This window comes from Cherax quadricarinatus, chromosome 48 (assembly GCF_038502225.1).
Source record: "Cherax quadricarinatus isolate ZL_2023a chromosome 48, ASM3850222v1, whole genome shotgun sequence".
In the NCBI taxonomy this organism is placed as follows: Eukaryota; Metazoa; Arthropoda; class Malacostraca; order Decapoda; family Parastacidae; genus Cherax; species Cherax quadricarinatus.
Window position 1 is genome coordinate 28,483,798 of NC_091339.1, and position 21,110 is coordinate 28,504,907.

Genomic DNA, 21,110 nt, shown 5'->3' on the forward strand with positions numbered 1-21,110 from the left:
TTTTCCAGTAAAGATGTCCTTAATCAGAAGATTACCTCTGCTAGGCTTTTGACCTCGTTTACAATAAATTATTAACAAGACTGGATCTCAAGACGCTGTCATGCCCCGCTTTGTACAAGACGGGAAGCTCTGTTGTTAGCTCAAAACAGCCAATCACATCAGTGCAGATTACTCAGTTTCACCTAACACAACCAGTCAAACTCGCAGCTGCTGTCATGTACCCTGTTAGCCGAGTCAGTCCTTACTGATCATTCCAACTGTGACTCCAGTTAAAACCCTAATCTCCCATTGATTAATAGACTGGAACCAGCAGCCGATCATTGAAGTGTTGGTAACGATATGTATACTTTTCAATATAAAAACAGAGGCTCGCCAGTGATCAATAATATTTTTGAAGGGGTGAACCGGAAAGTCAGCGGACCAAAGGCTCCAGCGGCGGGTCATCAGAGGACAGACCCGTGTCAGGAAACACTTGTCCTGTTTCCTGAGAAATCTTACTTAACCACAACTCGCCAGTGGTTTGTCATCAGGGAGTTAGAATAAAAGGAAATACACATCAATTAGTTAAATATAATTAAGTCAATTCGTGTTTACGTTTGTTATGGTACTCTTGTGTTTGTACGAGTATGTGCTTAAATGTGTTTATATCTGTGTGAATAGGCGTGTCTGCTCAGTTGTGGGAACTGGTGACTCCATGTCTCTTCTTCACGTACTTGTCTCCCACTTGTCTACCATTTCCTTCACTGTAGGAGCCTTGATGCCGACAAAGGGTTCTTGACTCGAGGAATTAGAGCCACTTTTCCCCTTGATCAAATCCGATTCCTTCCTTAGTCGCTGTGTAGCCCCTCTGGCTTACTGTTCCCAGTACTTGTCCTTAACAGTGCATCGAGTATACCTTCACTCCCTATTCGTCTGTGTCCTTCGTAATTCAGTCCTTTCAGTCGCTTATGTCCCTCTCACCTAGTTGTGGCTGCAAGGGTCGAGTCACAGCTCCTGGCCCTGCCTCTTCACTGGTCGCTACTAGATAACTCTCCCTGCTCCATGAGCTTTATCATACCTCTTTTTAAAGCTTTTTAAAGCTATGTATGGATCCTGAATGTGTGTATGTGTGTGTGTGTGTGTGTGTGTGTGTGTGTACGTGTACTCACCTAATTGTGGTTGCAGGGGTCGAGACTCAGCTCCTGGCCTGTGTGTTTACATTATAATGCTTTAAAAAATGAAAGTTACAAAAAAAACTAAATTAGAAATTATACGTAATCACAACCAAGCGCTAAACCAGTAAGGGTCGTACAGACAAAATTCGGAAGCGAAAAAAAAAATGCGGAAATTGCAGTTTGCGAGAAAACTGTGTATCGTAAATAGAGATGGATTTAAAAAAAAAAGAAATGAGAGAAGAAGTGAGTAATAAGTAAGTGACATGTAATAAATAAGTAATAATTGACATGTCTACACGCACGGTGCCACGGACACCATACATGGTGCTACGGACGGTGCCCCGGTAAATAGGTATTATGTCACGCAAAATGACAGTAACACGGACGGTGTAACGTACAGTGACACGGACGGTGTAACGTACAATAACACGGACTGTGCCAGGAGGGAGTGGAGGCTCTTAGCATGATTGTCCTTGATGACCGGAGGCACTGTGATCATGTTAGTGTCACTCCCCCCTTTCCCCTGGCTCCCCCCATCTTTCTCACCCATCCCCCCCAACCTCTCCCTCCTTCCATCTCCTCTCTTTCCATCACTTTTCCTCCCCACTATTTGGTTTCTTCTTCTACCTACTGATCTATTCTTAGTTCTTACCATTTTTGCCACCACCACTACGTCACTGCCACCACTACTACGTCACTGCCACCACTACATCCCCTGCCACCACCACTACGTCACTGCCACCACTACATCCCCTGCCACCACCACTACGTCACTACCACCACTACATCCCCTGCCACCACCACTACGTCACTGCCACCACTACATCCCCTGCCACCACCACTACGTCACTGCCACCACTACATCCTCTGCCACCACCACTACATCACTGCCACCACTACATCACTGCCACCACTACATCCCCTGCCACCACCGCTACGTCACTGCCACCACTACATCCCCTGCCACCACCACATCCCCTGCCACCACTACATCCCCTGCCACCACCACTACGTCACTGCCACCACTACATCCCCTGCCACCACCACTACGTCACTGCCACCACTACATCCCCTGCCACCACCACTACGTCACTGCCACCACTACATCCCCTGCCACCACCACTACGTCACTGCCACCACTGCATCCCCTCCCACCACTACTACGTCACTGCCACCACTACAGCCCCTGCCACCACCACTACGTCACTGCCACCACTACATCCCCTGCCACCACTACGTCACTGCCACCACTACATCCCCTGCCACCACCACTACGTCACTGCCACCACTACATCCCCTGCCACCACCACTACGTCACTGCCACCACTACATCCCCTGCCACCACCACTACGTCACTGCCACCACTACATCCCCTGCCACCACTACGTCACTGCAACCACTACATCCCCTGCCACCACTACGTCACTGCAACCACTACATCCCCTGCCACCACCACTACGTCACTGCCACCACTACATCCCCTGCCACCACCACTACGTCACTGCCACCAGTACATCCCCTGCCACCACCACTACGGCACTGCCACCACCACGTCACTGCCAATACCACCACGTCACTGCCACCACCACCACGTCACTGTCCACCACGTCACTGTCCACCACGTCACTGTCCACCACGTCACTGTCCACCACGTCACTGTCCACCACGTCACTGCCACCACCACCACGTCACTGCCACCACCACCACGTCACTGCCACCACCACCACGTCACTGCCACCACCACCACGTCACTGCCACCACAACCACGTCACTGCCACCACAACCACGTCACTGCCACCACGTCACTGCCACCACGTCACTGCCACCACGTCACTGCCACCACGTCACTGCCACCACGTCACTGCCACCACCACCACGTCACTGCCACCACCACCACGTCACTGCCACCACCACCACGTCACTGCCACCACCACCACGTCACTGCCACCACCACCACGTCACTGCCACCACAACCACGTCACTGCCACCACAACCACGTCACTGCCACCACCACCACGTCACTGCCACCACCACCACGTCACTGCCACCACCACCACGTCACTGCCACCACCACCACGTCACTGCCACCACCACCACGTCACTGCCACCACCACCACGTCACTGCCACCACCACCACGTCACTGCCACCACCACCACGTCACTGCCACCACCACCACGTCACTGCCACCACCACCACGTCACTGCCACCACCACCACGTCACTGCCACCACGTCACTGTCCACCACGTCACTGTCCACCACCACGTCACTGCCACCACCACCACGTCACTGCCACCTGTGATCATAAACTTGGTTCATTAATAATTATGTTTAATTTAAGGTTAAGTTTTCTTAAAGAGAAAATTCTGAAGAAAATAAACCACTCAAGGTTTGAAGACGATCAGAAGATGCATTCCAGTTACTGCAGAGAATCCAGCAAAATCTACAGCTACAAAGCTTGAACTCTATCAACAGCTTCATCCATTTTACGAGCTTGGATGTCATTCGGAACTGTATATATTTTGATCAGGGGGAAAGTGTTAAACCCATAGGGCTCAGATTCGATCCAAGGAAGTGGAGGTTAAGTCCAGTTCCTTGGAGCGAGAGCTCCTCAGCAGCATCCAGGCAGCCTGATTGAAAAAACCTACCGTGTATTTGCACACGTCTTATCAACCTGTTGGTATTCTATACCATTATTCGCTCTCTCAGACACTGCAACATAACGGTATCTTCGTGCAGAAAAATCCACTTATTTGTCTGACCACTAGTTACAAGTGAGGAGTGGATTTGAGAGGGACCTGCCCTCTCAATGATTATATTCATTCTTCTACTAGTGGTCTGCACCTCACCTTTGGGCAGTATACAAGTCTCCATACTGTTGCTTGAAATTCACAATGTTCCAGACTAGGAGCAAAGTTTTTCTCCAGGCTGAGGGACTGACCCCTTCAATACTACGTCTTTAAGGGTGATGGACGATTCCATCTTTACATCTCTACTGCTTCTGCTGACTCATGTGTACTCGACTGAAAAAGCCTGCTGTGTAGGGGTTACGCTTCAGAATAAAAATACCTGTTGCACACGTGTCTTATCTGCTTCTCGGTATTGTATAGCATTATATTCACATCACGGCAGCCTCCTGGAGACATAATCCAGTTATTTAACAGAAAATAACTACCATTTCGTAATTACACGTGTCAACAAGGCGCCTACACACACTCTCCAACAGTCAGTCTTCCTCTAAAGATGATATACGATTTGCTCAAATTCTGGAGTGAGTCAAAGTGAATTTGTTGAAGCTGCGGCATGGCAACGAAATTTCAGAAATAGGCTTTGTAATTTTGATCACTAGGCATCTGGTGGCCTGGTGGTTAACGCTCTGGCTTCACACGGTGAGGGCCTGGGTTCGATTCCCAGCCAGAGTAGAAACATTGGACGTGTTTCTTTCCACCTGTTGTCTATGTTCCCCATCAGTAAAATGGGTACCTGGGTGTTAGTCGACTGGTGTGGGTCGCATCCTGGGACACTGACCTAAGGAGGCCTGGTCACAGACCGTGCCGCGGGGGCGTTGACCCCCGGAACTCTCTCCAGGTAATCTCTCCAGGTAATCTTCGCCTGTCAATAGTTCCATGAAGCTTTGAAGCCGAATGGATGAGGCGTGTGGTATGATCACATACTGTGGCCAGCAATTGAAAAAAACACCTCAAGCAACCACGACAAGATACTCCTTCGCAGATAATAGGAGATACATGTAAAAGCTTTTCTAAGCTTTATACTAAAGCATTTGGAGATATATTATCAAAGCAGTTAGATTATGGTAACTAGATTCTTGAATAAATAAATTTATGTATATTATACATGTAAAATCTCATGGATCCTGTTCTCTAACTCGCTTTTTAAATTTTCGTGACAACACTCCTTACTCAAGGAACTTGAATCATTCCTTTTATTAAATCTAAGCTAATTACCCTTCATTCCCCCAGTAATTTTATGAACCCTACGGATTTAACGCTTCCCCCTTTGATTAAAAGGAAAACAGAATATTCCCCTGTCCTGTCCTCCACCCATTTCTTGGTGGCTCATTCCCTCTGTCTCCTCTCCCCTTCCCTGACTTGTATCCTCGTCAGACTAAGAGTGGTGTATCAGCTCTCAGAGGAGTGACATAGTTGGTGTCAGAGCACCTCGTTTGTGTGTGTGTGTGTGTGTGTGTGTGTGTGTGTGTGTGTGTGTGTGTGTGTGTGTGTGTGTGTGTGTGTGTGTGTGTGTGTGTGTGTGTGTGTGTGTGTCAGTCAAGGTGCCTACACCCTCGACACCCTAATTGAGAGAATTGCAAGCCTGGGTGTCAGGTTGGCCGCCACAACACTACACACCAAGCCAGTAATTGATTTACCTTCACAGCTCTTGTGCTTTGTTCAATTATCTTATAAACTACTGGCATGGCGTGGAGAGGGAGGGACTGGTCCCTGCTCTGGGGGAATGGGGGGATTAAGGGATAGTGGGAGCGTGAGGAGTGAGAGTATTGAGGTAGAAGGTAAGTGAAGTAAGAAAGGGAGAGATGTAAGCAAGTAAATGAGAGGGATTGAATTTAATAAGGGAGGGAGAGAGGAAGGGCAGTGGAGAGATGGAAGAGTTGAATGGAGAACCAAAGGAGAGAAGTAAGACAGAGGATGTTGTCAGGTGTTAGGTCAGGGTGTGATAGTAGCAGGAATGAGAGGAGTATTTTGAATAGGGTAACTCAGAGGCTTACGAGTCAGGAAATAAAAGAGTGAAGATTAAGAGGAGGCAAGGAAGGTGAGGAGAGAAGGTGAGAGAGAAGGTGAGGTTGAAGGTGAGGCAGGTCCGGTTGCAGACCAGGCCTTCTGCTTGATGGCCTTGTCTATCAGATTGTTGTTGCTAACCGCACGCCATCCAACGTATGCACCACAGCTTGGCGTATCAGCAACAAACTTGAGTCACCCAGTGTCCTCCTGGGGACAGCTATAGTCTGCTTGTAATACCCTTTATATGAAGGGAGGCTATTTAAAAGTGTTGGTCCCCTTACACTTATCGAGTTAACTCTTCGTGTACTCACTGCACCAGTTGCTCTTCGATGGAGGTATTTATGAACCACCATCCAACCTTTTGCTCTCTCAGGGAATAATTCCAATGTGCATAATTGGGAGAAATTCCCCCAGAATTTTACAGGTGTAAATTAAGATGCATCTTAAAGTAGGGCAGAGTGTCATACACTGTCCGGTTCTGCTATGTCACCTGCCGTTGGCGGATCCAAAATCAAAGCTTTTAGCAAAGTATTATTTACATGTCGAAGAAAAATAGACAACAACAGTTCCTTTAGGATCAGGAAAAAATTAAGAAAAGCTTCAATACCTCAGCATTTCCAGTTTTTTTTATAATTATAGAATATAACACTAAATGTTAACAAAGTTATTAGCCTTGACAGGTTAAAATACTAGAGAAGCGGAATATTAACAGATTAAGCTGACGAGACCAACTGGCTGCTACAAATCTAAAAGAATGTACACAACACATTGTATACCGAGTAACAGTTATACTTAAAATACTGCAAGACAAAGTACCAGTGGGCGGAAAACTAGCAGTGTTGCTACAGTGTTGAAGACATGAGCTGTGTTGTCATCAACCTCACCAGTGATGACAATCAGCAAAGAGTAGCAATGTAATTCATAGTCATGCCTCTTGCAGCCCCTACAGCCTGGTTGATCAGTCACTAGACAATACGTTTGTAGATGAATGGTTCAGAGAACCGACATGTTGATAAATTAGACACATGTGCAACTCTTGGGTATCTTTATTGAGGAAACGTTTCGCCACACAGTGGCTTCATCAGTCCATACATAGGAGAAACTTGAAGAACAGGAGGAAAATGAGGTAATCAGTCCCTCAACCTTGAGTCTATGTGTTCAATCCATCAATCTTGAGTAGAATACTCAAGATTGATGGACTGAACACATCGACTCAAGGTTGAGGGACTGATTACCTCATTCTTCTCCTGTTCTTCAAGTTTCTCCTATGTATGTGTGGCCTGGTGGCTAAAGCTCCCGCTTCACACACTGAGGGTCCGGGTTCGATTCCCGGCGGGTGGAAACATTTCGACACGTTTCCTTACACCTGTTGTCCTGTTCACCTAGCAGCAAATAGGTACCTGGGTGTTAGTCGACTGGTGTGGGTCGCATCCTGGGGGACAAGATTAAGGACCCCAATGGAAATAAGTTAGACAATCCTCGATGACGCACTGACTTTCTTGGGTTATCCTGGGTGGCTAACCCTCCGGGGTTAAAAATCCGAACGAAATCTTATCTTATCTTATGGACTGATGAAGCCACTGTGTGGCGAAACGTTTCCTCAATAAAGATACCCAAGAGCTGCACACGTGTCTAATTTATCACCAGACAATACACAGTGATGGCTGTAGATGGCTCTGCAGCAGCAGACATAACAATAACTTCCTAAACTCTCCTATAAAAATACCAAAACTTCAACGTAAACTTTTGTACGAACGTCATCATCTCTCTTGAACATTTCTTTATTGTAATTCATCTCTTTGTTCATCTTAAAAATACATTTTAATCTCTATATACATCTGTACTCTTTCTTTCCCGTTTTTTCCCCCTTTTTTTCCCTCCTCTTTTCCCCTCTCTCTCGTTAAAACAACTCTGGGTGTTGACTGGACAGACGCCTCACCTCCCAAGTCCTTTTTATCTGCCTTTGTTTTCCTTCTTTACCATATAACTAAGCTAGTAGAGCGAGTGCTGTCGCAGCGCTAGTAGAACTAGTGCTGTCGCAGCGCTAGTAGAACTAGTGCTGTCGCAGCGCTAGTAGAGCGAGTGCCGTCGCAGCGCTAGTAGAACTAGTGCCGTCGCAGCGCTAGTAGAACCAGTGCCGTCGCAGCGCTAGTAGAACCAGTGCCGTCGCAGCGCTAGTAGAACCAGTGCCGTCGCAGCGCTAGTAGAACCAGTGCCGTCGCAGCGCTAGTAGAGCCAGTGCTGCAACAGCGCTAGTAGAGCCAGTGCTGCCGCAGCGCTAGTAGAACCAGTGCTGCCACAGCGCTAGTAGAACCAGTGCCGCCACAGCGCTAGTAGAACCAGTGCCGTCACAGCGCTAGTAGAACCAGTGCCGTCACAGCGCTAGTAGAACCAGTGCCGTCACAGCGCTAGTAGAACCAGTGCCGTCACAGCGCTAGTAGAACCAGTGCCGTCACAGCGCTAGTAGAACCAGTGCCGTCACAGCGCTAGTAGAACCAGTGCCGTCACAGCGCTAGTAGAACCAGTGCCGTCACAGCGCTAGTAGAACCGGTGCCGTCACAGCGCTAGTAGAACCGGTGCCGTCACAGCGCTAGTAGTACCGGTGCCGTCACAGCGCTAGTAGAACCGGTGCGGTCTCAGCGCTAGTAGAACCCGTGCCGTCACAGCGCTAGTAGAACCCGTGCCGTCACAGCGCTAGTAGAACCGGTGCTGTCACAGCGCTAGTAGAACCGGTGCTGTCACAGCGCTAGTAGAACCGGTGCTGTCACAGCGCTAGTAGAACCGGTGCTGTCACAGCGCTAGTAGAACCAGTGCTGTCACAGCGCTAGTAGAACCAGTGCTGTCGCAGCGCTAGTAGAACCAGTGCTGTCGCAGAGCTAGTAGAACTAGTGCTGTCACAGCGCTAGTAGAACCAGTGCTGTCACAGCGCTAGTAGAACCAGTGCTGTCACAGCGCTAGTAGAACCAGTGCTGTCACAGCGCTAGTAGAACCAGTGCTGTCACAGCGCTAGTAGAACCAGTGCTGTCACAGCGCTAGTAGAACCAGTGCTGTCACAGCGCTAGTAGAACCAGTGCTGTCACAGCGCTAGTAGAACCAGTGCTGTCACAGCGCTAGTAGAACCAGTGCTGTCACAGCGCTAGTAGAACCAGTGCTGTCACAGCGCTAGTAGAACCAGTGCCGTCACAGCGCTAGTAGAACCAGTGCCGTCACAGCGCTAGTAGAACCAGTGCCGTCACAGCGCTAGTAGAACCAGTGCCGTCACAGCGCTAGTAGAACCAGTGCCGTCACAGCGCTAGTAGAACCAGTGCCGTCACAGCGCTAGTAGAACCAGTGCCGTCACAGCGCTAGTAGAACCAGTGCCGTCACAGCGCTAGTAGAACCAGTGCCGTCACAGCGCTAGTAGAACCAGTGCTGTCACAGCGCTAATAGAACCAGTGCTGTCACAGCGCTAGTAGAACCAGTGCTGTCACAGCGCTAGTAGAACCAGTGCTGTCACAGCGCTAGTAGAACCGGTGCTGTCACAGCGCTAGTAGAACCGGTGCTGTCACAGCGCTAGTAGAACCAGTGCTGTCAGCGCTAGTAGAACCAGTGCTGTCACAGCGCTAGTAGAACCAGTGCTGTCACAGCGCTAGTATAACCAGTGCTGTCACAGCGCTAGTATAACCAGTGCTGTCACAGCGCTAGTAGAACCAGTGCTGTCACAGCGCTAGTAGAACCAGTGCTGTCACAGCGCTAGTAGAACCAGTGCTGTCACAGCGCTAGTAGAACCAGTGCTGTCACAGCGCTAGTAGAACCAGTGCTGTCACAGCGCTAGTAGAACCAGTGCTGTCACAGCGCTAGTAGAACCAGTGCTGTCACAGCGCTAGTAGAACCAGTGCTGTCACAGCGCTAGTAGAACCAGTGCTGTCACAGTGCTAGTAGAACCAGTGCTGTCACAGCGCTAGTAGAACCAGTACTGTCGCAGAGCTAGTAGAACTAGTGCTGTCACAGCGCTAGTAGAACCAGTGCTGTCACAGCGCTAGTAGAACTAGTGCTGTCACAGCGCTAGTAGAACCGGTGCTGTCACAGCGCTAGTATAACCGGTGCTGTCACAGCGCTAGTATAACCAGTGCTGTCACAGCGCTAGTAGAACCAGTGCTGTCACAGCGCTAGCAGAACTAGTGCTGTCACAGCGCTAGTAGAACCAGTGCTGTAACAGCGCTAGTAGAACCAGTGCTGTAATAGCGCTAGTAGAACCAGTGCTGTCACAGCGCTAGTAGAACCAGTGCTGTCACATCGCTAGTAGAACCAGTGCTGTCACAGCGCTAGTAGAACCAGTGCTGTCACAGCGCTAATAGAACCAGTGCTGTCACAGCGCTAATAGAACCAGTGCTGTCACAACGCTAGTAGAACCAGTGCTGTCACATCGCTAGTAGAACCAGTGCTGTCACAGCGCTAGTAGAACCAGTGCTGTCACATCGCTAGTAGAACCAGTGCTGTCACAGCGCTAGTAGAACCAGTGCTGTCACAGCGCTAGTAGAACCAGTGCTGTCACAGCGCTAGTAGAACCAGTGCTGTCACAGCGCTAATAGAGCCAGTGCCGTCGCAGCGCTAGTAGAGCCAGTGCTGCAACAGCGCTAGTAGAGCCAGTGCTGTCGCAGCGCTAGCAGAGCCAGTGCTGTCGCAGCGCTAGTAGAACTAGTGCAGTCACAGAGCTAATAGAGCCAGTGCTGTCACAGAGGTAATAGAGCCAGTAATAAAACATTAAGTAGCAAAAAAAAAAAAGGACACAAACAAGCTCCATCTATTTTTGTTCCTCCAAAGAATTATTCTGAATAAACAAAACGCTTTGGTTTTATTTGTTTTTTTAAACAAGGGAGAAAAAATACCACTGGATAATACTACCCTCGCGACCCTTCCTTCGCTACACAATTCACACGTATGGTGAAAGTTATTTAGTATAAGGTGTTTCGACCCAAACGTGATCATTAAAGTCAAGACATTGTGAAACCTCAGTGATTCCGGACACTAAACTGCAAATGTTGGTTAAAAATATGAAGGTGGGGGGGTTAACATGACAACTAGCATATCTCCGGAGATACTGTCTTAAAGGTCAGGTGCGAGACCAGCAGAATCAAATTCACAGATCAGAGGTACAATCCATCAAGGTAGAGACCCATCATCGAGGAAGCAGCACCAGTGTTGAACCTCCACCTGAACAAACTGCAGAAAATTTTAAAAAGCTTCAAAGGAATGCAACCAGATTAGTCTCAGATTTTACAGGAATGCACTGTGAATAAAGACAGGAATCGAACTTGACATTCTTCGAGAGGAATCGGGAAGCCATTACTACAACTATCAAAATATTAGGAGGAACAGGCAAGTTACACAGGAACTGGAAACTAACACAGATGAAGGCTGAAGACACATGGGAGCTATAATGATGTTAGGAATTACTTTTTTAATCTCAGGATTGTAGAATAATGAACTGAGTTGGTAAGAGACAAAGGTAAGTTCTTTGTATATTTTCAGGAGTAGGTATGGTGAGTTCCATGAGGTTTAAGAAATGGGGTTCAGGAGCTGAGGTTTCACCCAGTTTCTAAGGGTGACCTTACAGGTAGATTTGTACTCCTGTAAGCAATGTGTTCAACAGGATTTAAGTCTACAGTTTAGTTACATATTGCAAGCAAAGTTAGGTAATTTGCTTAATATATCTGGTATCCTATTTTCATTAATAAGATACCTTGACATATCACATACGTTAGATTGTCTATATCTATATTCCTCGATAAGTAGACGATTAAGCAGCGTTTTCCAGATGATCACAAGGCTGACCACATACTTTGTATTTGGCTGCATCATGTGTGTTACACCAAACTGCCAGATGTACTTGCAACCAAGCCTAAGCCAGGTTACTGCAACATCAGTCACTCGGTTCACATTGCAAGTTCCTCCATGAACGTACTTATCAACGTTCATGTTATAGTGGATTATAGATCTTCTCAGGCTTCAAACTCCGTACCAATAATATTCAGTTTCATTATTTACTTCTCTCCTAATATTATTCTCAGTGCTAGACACTTCAAAGATATATTCCACATTTTCGTTCAGGGTGCCTTTTTTTGGCTAACCTGCTATAAGGGCAGTTCAGTACCTGAGGGAACTTGGTTATAAATAGAGTGAAAAACCAAACTTTACGGCCTCGAAAATGAAAAGGACCAGGAAGGGGTAGAAGGGACATAAACACGACGTACAAGATACTCGGAGAATTTGACTGGGCGGATAGAATCAGACTGAAAGGCATGGCATAACATATACAAACACACACATACAAACACACACACACACACCAAAAAAAGTCTTATCCCTGTCATTTTGTTGTCCAATGGTTGAAGGGATGGGAAGCAATAATTGCTAAATTGACAATCAACTTGAGTGAGCGGCTTTGATGGTCCCTCTCACTCAACCCGCTGTGCAGGAGGCCTTCCCCACCCATCCGAGACCCCCCATCCCTCCCTGTCTCCTGTTTCTCTCTTATTTCCCCTTCCAACCCTCCCCTCCTATCCTCCCCCTGCAACCCTCCCATCCCCTCCTATCCTCCCACTCCTACTCTCCCCTCCCCCTCTCCCCTCTAATCTTCCCCCTCCCCCTGCTGGTCATTTTTTTTACAAGGCTTTTTCTCCGATTTTGTGGTATTTAATCTTCTAAAAACGATGCAGTGGAGAGGCTGATTCAATAATCCCCAGTGTATTTTGGGAACGGTGGGGGGGGGGAGGGGGAGGGTGAGAGAGAGGGAGGAGAGGTAATTGGAGGGAAGAAAGAACTGTGGAGAGATGAGAATAAAGGGGAAGGCAAGAGGAAAAGGGGAAAATTGTGGGAGAAAGGGTTTGTGAGAAGGAAAGGGGGCAAAGAAAGAGACAGATAGGACAGCAAGAAGAATAAAGGGATAATTACAGATAGCATTTGCTGTGCTTTAGTATTACAATATCCATGGTAAGCGCTAAACCCGTAGGAGTCGCACAGGGTGTACAAAACTGGTTTAAGGAGAGGATACTCGACCTCAGCACCTTCACCTAGCGAGGGGAAAAGGTGCCTTGCAGTAAATAGGTATCACGTCACCAGGCACATTACAGCTTCTGCTTAACGTTAAACCAACTCCTCTTTTTCCGATTCGCCACGAAAAAAGGTAAAAGTCGAGAGATTAATTAGCCTCTAGTGTTAATACTGCTCTTAACTTGACACCTCTAGTGGCAACAGTGACCTCAAAAACAATCGCAGAGCATCATCTGCTCAAATCTCCACAATATTTCAGTTTACACAGCTGCTGTTTACACTATTCTTTGTCTAAGCTGTGACAAACTATGTTCGTGAGACCGCCAGTAATTTAGACACGAGTCCAAGAACACACATGTAAAATAATGTGAACAACTGTGTAATTCATCGGAGTCGCTAGTCACATCTCACGGATTGGAGTAATAATTAATTTTGGTAGCATTCAGGTCTCAGATACCACTGAAGAAAACACTTTCCCATTACCAAGCACATACTTGGTCCTTTCCCGACACCTCACCCCACGCCAGTCTCCTACACCCCACCACCCACGCCAGTCTCCTACACTCCACCACCCACGCCAGTCTCCTACACTCCACCACCCACGCCAGTCTTCTACACCCCCACCACCCACGCCAGTCTCCTACACTCCACCACCCACGCCAGTCTCCTACACTCCACCACCCACGCCAGTCTCCTACACTCCACCACCCACGCCAGTCTTCTACACCCCCACCACCCACGCCAGTCTTCTACACCCCCACCACCCACGCCAGTCTTCTACACCCCCACCACCAACGCCAGTCTTCTACACCCCGACCACCCACGCCAGTCTTCTACACCCCCACCTCCCACGCCAGTCTTCTACACCCCCACCACCCACGCCAGTCTTCTACACCACCACCCACGCCAGTCTTCTACACCTCCACCACCCCCGCCAGTCTTCTACACCTCCACCACCCACGCCAGTCTTCTACACCCCCACCACTCACGCCAATCTCCTACACCCCCACCGCCCACGCCAGTCTTCTACACCCCCACCGCCCACGCCAGTCTTCTACACCCCCACCACCCACGCCAGTCTTCTACACCCCCACCACCCACGCCAGTCTTCTACACCCCCCCCCCCCACGCCAGTCTTCTACACCCCCACCACCCACGCCAGTCTTCTACACCCCCACCACCCACGCCAGTCTTCTACACCCCCACCACCCACGCCAGTCTTCTACACCCCCACCACCCACGCCAGTCTTCTACACCCCCACCACCCACGCCAGTCTTCTACACCCCCACCACCCACGCCAGTCTTCTACACCCCCACCACCCACGCCAGTCTTCTACACCCCCACCACCCACGCCAGTCTTCTACACCCCCACCACCCACGCCAGTCTTCTACACCCCCACCACCCACGCCAGTCTTCTACACCCCCACCACCCACGCCAGTCTTCTACACCCCCACCACCCACGCCAGTCTTCTACACCCCCACCACCCACGCCAGTCTTCTACACCCCCACCACCCACGCCAGTCTTCTACACCCCCACCACCCACGCCAGTCTTCTACACCCCCACCACCCACGCCAGTCTTCTACACCCCCACCACCCACGCCAGTCTTCTACACCCCCACCACCCACGCCAGTCTTCTACACCCCCACCACCCACGCCAGTCTTCTACACCCCACCGCCCACTCACCAGCTCAGATCTCACCTACACCTCTGTCACCTGAACCCACCGTCCTCTTAGCAACCGACTTTTGACTATTATAAAGGACGGAGTAGTGTTTTTTAAGCTGAAGAGGCTAGCGCTGAGCCAAACGTCGCTCTAATAATGTCTTGATGTCATTCATTCTCTCCATTATACTTAAATGATACCCTGAGACTGGTCATTCAATACAAGGTGAAGGCTCAGTCCTCAGTCCGATAATTGCAAGACGAGCTACTTTCGAAACTAGGGCCTTCACAAATACTTAAAGGACAGTATAACTGTTTTACACAGCACGAGTGTGGGACTTGCTCCTTGTAAAACACACAGCACTTGTACACTTCAGACGCTTCTCTATACCTAATAAAAGTGTAAGCGAGAATAACGAGGAAAGACTGCAAGAGCTAAATTACACGACACTGGGGGTATATAAGAGGAGACATGATCAAGACAAAAGGTACCTCAGTGCTTAAACGTACGCAACAGTACGGAACTGGAAGTAGTATGGAAGGGTATAGGGAACATTGGCACCTTACAGGTAAATGTAAGGGAAGGACACCATATCAATTAAACCAAAAGAGGCTGTCTCAAGAGCTGGAGTTTGAGAAGTGTATGCAAGGCAATGCGACAACACGAGAGCACAGATGGAAAGTTAAAAATTAAAGAATCAGAAGGATATTGAGAAAAATATTGCTTCATAAGAGTGGACGGTCCTGGAGAGGGACGTAGACAGAGCAGCGGCCTTAAGAATAGATGTCATAAGGATTGGAATGTCAGGATAGAGTAAGACCAGAGGCAGGGCCAGGAGCCGAGACTCGACCCCTACAACCAAAAACATAAAACACACACACACGTTTTAATTCGTGAAAGATGTTTTAGTCCTTTTAATTGACACATTTGAAACGGCTGCATTCAACCAACACATTTTTACTAGACATGTATACTAACATTCACAGATCCATATATTGTGGATAAGCCCCGGACCTGTTATTGAGTTTATATGGGTGAGTGTTCTGCAGCAAGGATTAAATTGCTTGATTTACAGAGATGTGAGTGTGGAGATTTTTGTTACCTCCTGTGTGTGTGTGTGTGTGTGTGTGTGTGTGTGTGTGTGTGTGTGTGTGTGTGTGTGTGTGTGTGTGTGTGTGTGTGTGTGTGTGTGTGTGGTTATCTTAATTTTCTTGCCATTTTTATTTTTGTATAAAATCGCTCTGATATCTATTCATCTGACTAATCTGCTTGACTGTTTGTCTATGTATGACTCAATCTACAAGTGTCAATACCTGACTATCGGCCGGCCTGACTATTGCTCCAACTATCGGCCGGACTGACTATTGCTCAGACTATTGGCTGGACTGACTATTGCTCAGACTATCGGCCGGACTGACTTGCTCAGACTATCGGCCAAACTGACTATTGCTCAGACTATCGGCCAGACTTTCTATTGCTCAGACTATCGGCCAGACTGACTATTGCTCAGACTATCGGCTGGACTATTGCTCCGACTATCGGCCGGACTATTGCTCAGACTATCGGCCAGACTGACTATTGCTCAGACTATCGGCCAGACTGACTATTGCTCAGACTATCGGCCAGACTGACTATTGCTCAGACTATCGGCCGGACTGACTTGCTCAGACTATCGGCCAGACTGACTATTGCTCAGACTATCGGCCAGACTGACTATTGCTCAGACTATCGGCCAGACTGACTATTGCTCAGACTATCGGCCAGACTGACTATTGCTCAGACTATCGGCCAGACTGACTATTGCTCAGACTATCGGCCAGACTGACTATTGCTCAGACTATCGGCCAGACTGACTATTGCTCAGACTATCGGCCAGACTGACTATTGTTCAGACTATCGGCCAGACTGACTATTGCTCAGACTATCGGCCAGACTGACTATTGCTCAGACTATCGGCCAGACTGACTATTGCTCAGACTATCGGCCAGACTGAATATTGCTCAGACTATCGGCCCTACTAACTATTGCTCAGACTATCGGCCAGACTATTGCTGAGACTATCGGCCAGACTGACTATTGCTCAGACTATCGGCCAGACTGACTATTGCTCAGACTATCGGCCGAACTGACTATTGCTCCGACTATCGGCCGGACTATTGCTCCGACTATCGGCCGGACTGACTATTGCTCAGACTATTGGCCGGACTATTGCTCCGACTATCGGCCGGACTGACTATTGCTCAGACTATTGGCCGGACTGACTATTGCTCAGACTATAACTATGTAATGAAGTATTTCTACGAATTCACATTAAGGGGAAAATGTTCAAGTCTCGTAAAAATTGAAACATTAAAAGCGACGAAAAAAAATGATAGTTTTTACCAGGGATATTTTTTTTTTTTTGCTTTACGAATGACAATTAAGATCCATTTTGCGTCCAGAGAATTAAAAAGGAAATTAATGTGGCAATATCTATTTCCCCTCTCTTCCCTGTCCATCTCCCATCTCCCCACTCTCCCCCTGTCTCTCTCCTTACCTCCCTCTCCCTGCCTTATCCCTCCCTTTCCACTTCCTAATACTTCCTTTCCTCCACCTCATCCTCCACCCTTTCTCTCCCTTATTCCCTCTTTCAATCATATCCTTGGTCCTCTCCGTCCTTTTCTATTTCCTATCCTCAGCTTCCTTCAACCCTCTCTTTAACCCTTCCCTTCTCCTTACCTCCTTTCTCCTCTCCCAAATTCCTAACTACCCTACCACCACTTGTCTCTTCCCTTTCCTCCTTCTCTGCCATATTTTCCCTTTTCTTCCCAGCCTGAAGCTTATCTCATTCTTATTAACCTCATCATCTCTGAAGCAAAACAGTGTCTTAACTGGCGAGTTATTTCTTATTCCATATATATTCTTTCTGTCTTTCTGACCTTCACTCTCCTTGTTTTTACTCGCCCTTTTCTTATTCTCTATATATTTTCTCATGTACTTATAAATTTATTCTCAGCTAATTAGGCCCTTACTATTCCTAAGCATCCTGGGTTACCTCAGCATATCCCAGCCTCTCATGTTCTCTCACTATCTCTACATCTCAGCTTCCTTCATCACATCCCGGGTTAAATCTGCATTACATCTCGGCTTCCGGCTGGTTTAAAAGCCATCCAACTCTCCATTACCTTGAAAGGTTTTTCCCTAATCAACTTATTTCCCTTTCCTTTTAAGGGACTCGAGCCCTGGCGGTGGAACAAAGTGACTCAATAACAAGGACGAGATCACATTCTCAAGATGATTGTCCGTGCTGCCAAGTTTGTGGCCTCGGCTTGCCAACGGAAGAATGTCTTTGTCGGGGGAGTTACTCTTACGTGGCCCCTACCTCATTTCCTGTCATGCAGCGAGTACACACGAGCAAGCACAAGGTGGCAGGGATAGGAGAAACTGTACCCAAGTGCATCGCTGCATTTCTAACAGGAAGGAGAGTAATAGACTCGAAGGAACAAGAATATGCAGCGGTGAAGAACAGGATACCAGAGTGTACCAGAAGGTACCAGTGCTGTTACAGGTACTGTTCCTCATGTTCATGAAAGATACCACAAGAAAGGTCTATGTATCAGTGTTTGAAAATAATGACTAATTAACGTGGAGGAAAAGCCTGGAAAACATAAGAGCAAAGACCTGCCATAGACCATGCAGCACCTGCCTGGAACTCAACTGATCAAGCATAAAAAGAATTCTGAAATTTCAGAACTTTCAGAAAATTTAACTACGAGGAGAGGCTATAGGTATTAAACCATAGTGGAAAGAACCAGAAGAATCATGGTAACGTACAAAACAGGATATGTACAAGATACAGGAGCAGACAAGAACAGGCTGTTCTGTAGGTATGGCATGGGAACGTAAGCTTACACCTCGAAGTTGAAGACTGAGGCGAGTCACGGGAAAGTTAAGAACTTGATAAGCTTGAGAGGGGAGGGAAGGGACAGGGGGTGGAGAGAACCCACCATACACAGTTTTAAGTAGAGATACGACAGTGTTTACAAAGGAGAAAATGGGAGGCTAGGAATCGAAGCCAGGAGCTGGAAACCAACCAGCCGTACACACAAGTTAGCGAATACGTACACACACACACACACACACACACACACACACACACACACACACACACACACACACACACACACACCCCAAGCAACAACGACGATGGAAATGGAGTAGTGAATTGGATTTTCTGGACCCCAAACGTAGTTTCAGGGAGACGAAATTGAACTTTTGTTTCAGAAAAATTTCAATTGTTTGGCTTCACAGAGAATCTCAGATGCAGCTGAAACTTTTTTTTTCAGCAGCGCTGTTTGACAGCTGAGTGCTGTCGAAAGACAGTGCGGTCTAGCCACGACCGAGCGCGGTCCCTCCATGACCGAGCGCGGTCCCTCCATGACCGAGCGCTTTCCAGCCTCGACCGAGCGCTTTCCAGCCTCGACCGAGCGCTTTCCAGCCTCGACCGAGCGCTTTCCAGCCTCGACCGAGCGCTTTCCAGCCTCGACCGAGCGCTTTCCAGCCTCGACCGAGCGCTTTCCAGCCTCGACCGAGCGCTTTCCAGCCTCGACCGAGCGCTTTCCAGCCTCGACCGAGCGCTTTCCAGCCTCGACCGAGCGCTTTCCAGCCTCGACCGAGCGCTTTCCAGCCTCGACCGAGCGCTTTCCAGCCTCGACCGAGCGCTTTCCAGCCTCGACATGGTGATTAATACATGTAGTTTGGTGCATATGCATTCCAGTGTAAATATCCGTATATACTGCGTTGGTTATAGCTCATTTACTTGTCTAATACGTCAGTTTGTTGATTTGTTCGATGCTCATGTGTTTTTCATATCAGTCATCTCAGAGTGACTCGGGAAAGTGATCAGACTGAGTGTTTATTGGCAAAATGTTCTTTGGCGAAGACAGGAGAAAGAGAAAGGGAGAGAAAGAAGGGGAAAGAATGGGTAAGAAAGAGGAATAGGACCAATTTGAATGTTATATGCGTGTCTTTTACTTAATGGCTTGAAGTAGGGCGATGGAAGGGGAAAGGAGGGGAACAATGGAGAAGAATGGGAAGAGGGAGGTAGGAAAGGAGAGCTGGAAGTAGGAGTTGGAGGGTGTGAATGGACAGGGGGGGGGGGAAAGGATATTGAGGAAAAATGGGAAAAAATAGGTGGAGAGAGAGAATAGGCGAGGGGGAGCGGTAAACACGAAGGGGCCAAACCGTAATATGGGAGAGGCAGGCAATGAGATTCGATCCTGTTAAAAAATAAGATGGTTCCTATTCTCTGGATCAAGGGGGAGGGAGAAAGGGGGGAGGTAGGAAACGAAAAGGGAGAAAGAGGGAAAGAGGATAGCAGAGAGAGGGGCTATCAGGGAGAGGGGAGGAAATGAGGGGTGGGGGAGTAAGTTTGTGAATGGATTAGTTTAGCTACCTTGTCTCCGGGACAGTCGTGTCCTCCGACTCGAGTAATTGAACACAGTTAAATCGATTTTTAGTGCACATTTCTGGTACAACAACCTTCATGGTGTTTGGCCTTTCACAGACACACAAGATGTTCGTAAACCTGCTTTTCCATATTTCTCTGATTATTTATGTGTAGTTTACGTGCGTGTGGTTAACGTGTATTGTATTTACTACTGTTTCTTAGGTAGCTAAGTTTGAAATCTATCGACAACATGTCGACTTACAACTGCAGTTCGTATGTATACATCAGGAACATATACGCAAATACATCTTAGTATATACGCAGAGATTCATATCTCTTGATGTATAGTATTTTCTGTAAAACTGGTACTAATGTCTTCACATTATGCTATAGGAACTGTGACTAATTTGGGTTATTAGCGCAGGTCATTGGGTAAACTGGTTATCAGTCAATAGCATTCTTGTCGGACACATGGGCAACACTTGGGTATCTTTATTGAGGAAACGTTTCGCCACACAGTGGCTTCATCAGTCCATACAAAGGAGAATGATGAAGTACTGGAGTAGTTTTAGGCAATCAGCCCCTCAGCCTTGAGTCAAAGTTCTTCACAATTCTCCTTTTTATGGATTGACGAAGCCACCGTATGGCGAAACGCACAGTAGCTTCATCAGTGTTGCACATGTCTAATTTATCAACTTGTCGGTTGTCTAAACCATTTATCAACATATTTATCTTCAAAACAGCCAGCAAACTCTTATCCAACACTCACTGTAATATATATACACACCTCAGTACAGAAGTAACACACCCCAAGGCAGCGTCTCAACCCACTACTTACAGTTTCAACTACTGTTTCTCCTGCTTTATGATTCTTCGGAACTGTTGCCAGGAAGCATCGAATCTCACGAGCTCTGAACTGACACGAAGCTGTGAATCAACTGGTGTTTGCTTAATGGGAGTTTACAGCCTATCGACCACCCGATATTTAATGGCTGCCACTGCTTATACCTCATGAAATCTGACGGAATTACTGTAACCTGCAGAAGCTCATGACGAAGGATGAATAGGT

At 47.8% G+C, this 21,110-nt stretch overlaps 1 long non-coding RNA gene across 2 annotated transcripts in view; it reads right to left on the minus strand.

Annotated features, from left to right (window-relative positions):
- LOC138854078 (uncharacterized) overlaps positions 1–20,896 on the minus strand; it is an 85,092-nt gene extending 64,196 nt beyond the window's left edge. For both annotated transcript variants that reach the window (XR_011393278.1, XR_011393279.1), the window contains exon 1: positions 20,829–20,896. This is a non-coding gene — a long non-coding RNA (uncharacterized lncRNA). The remainder of the gene's footprint in view (positions 1–20,828) is intronic.
- Between the last annotated feature and the right edge of the window lie 214 nt (positions 20,897–21,110).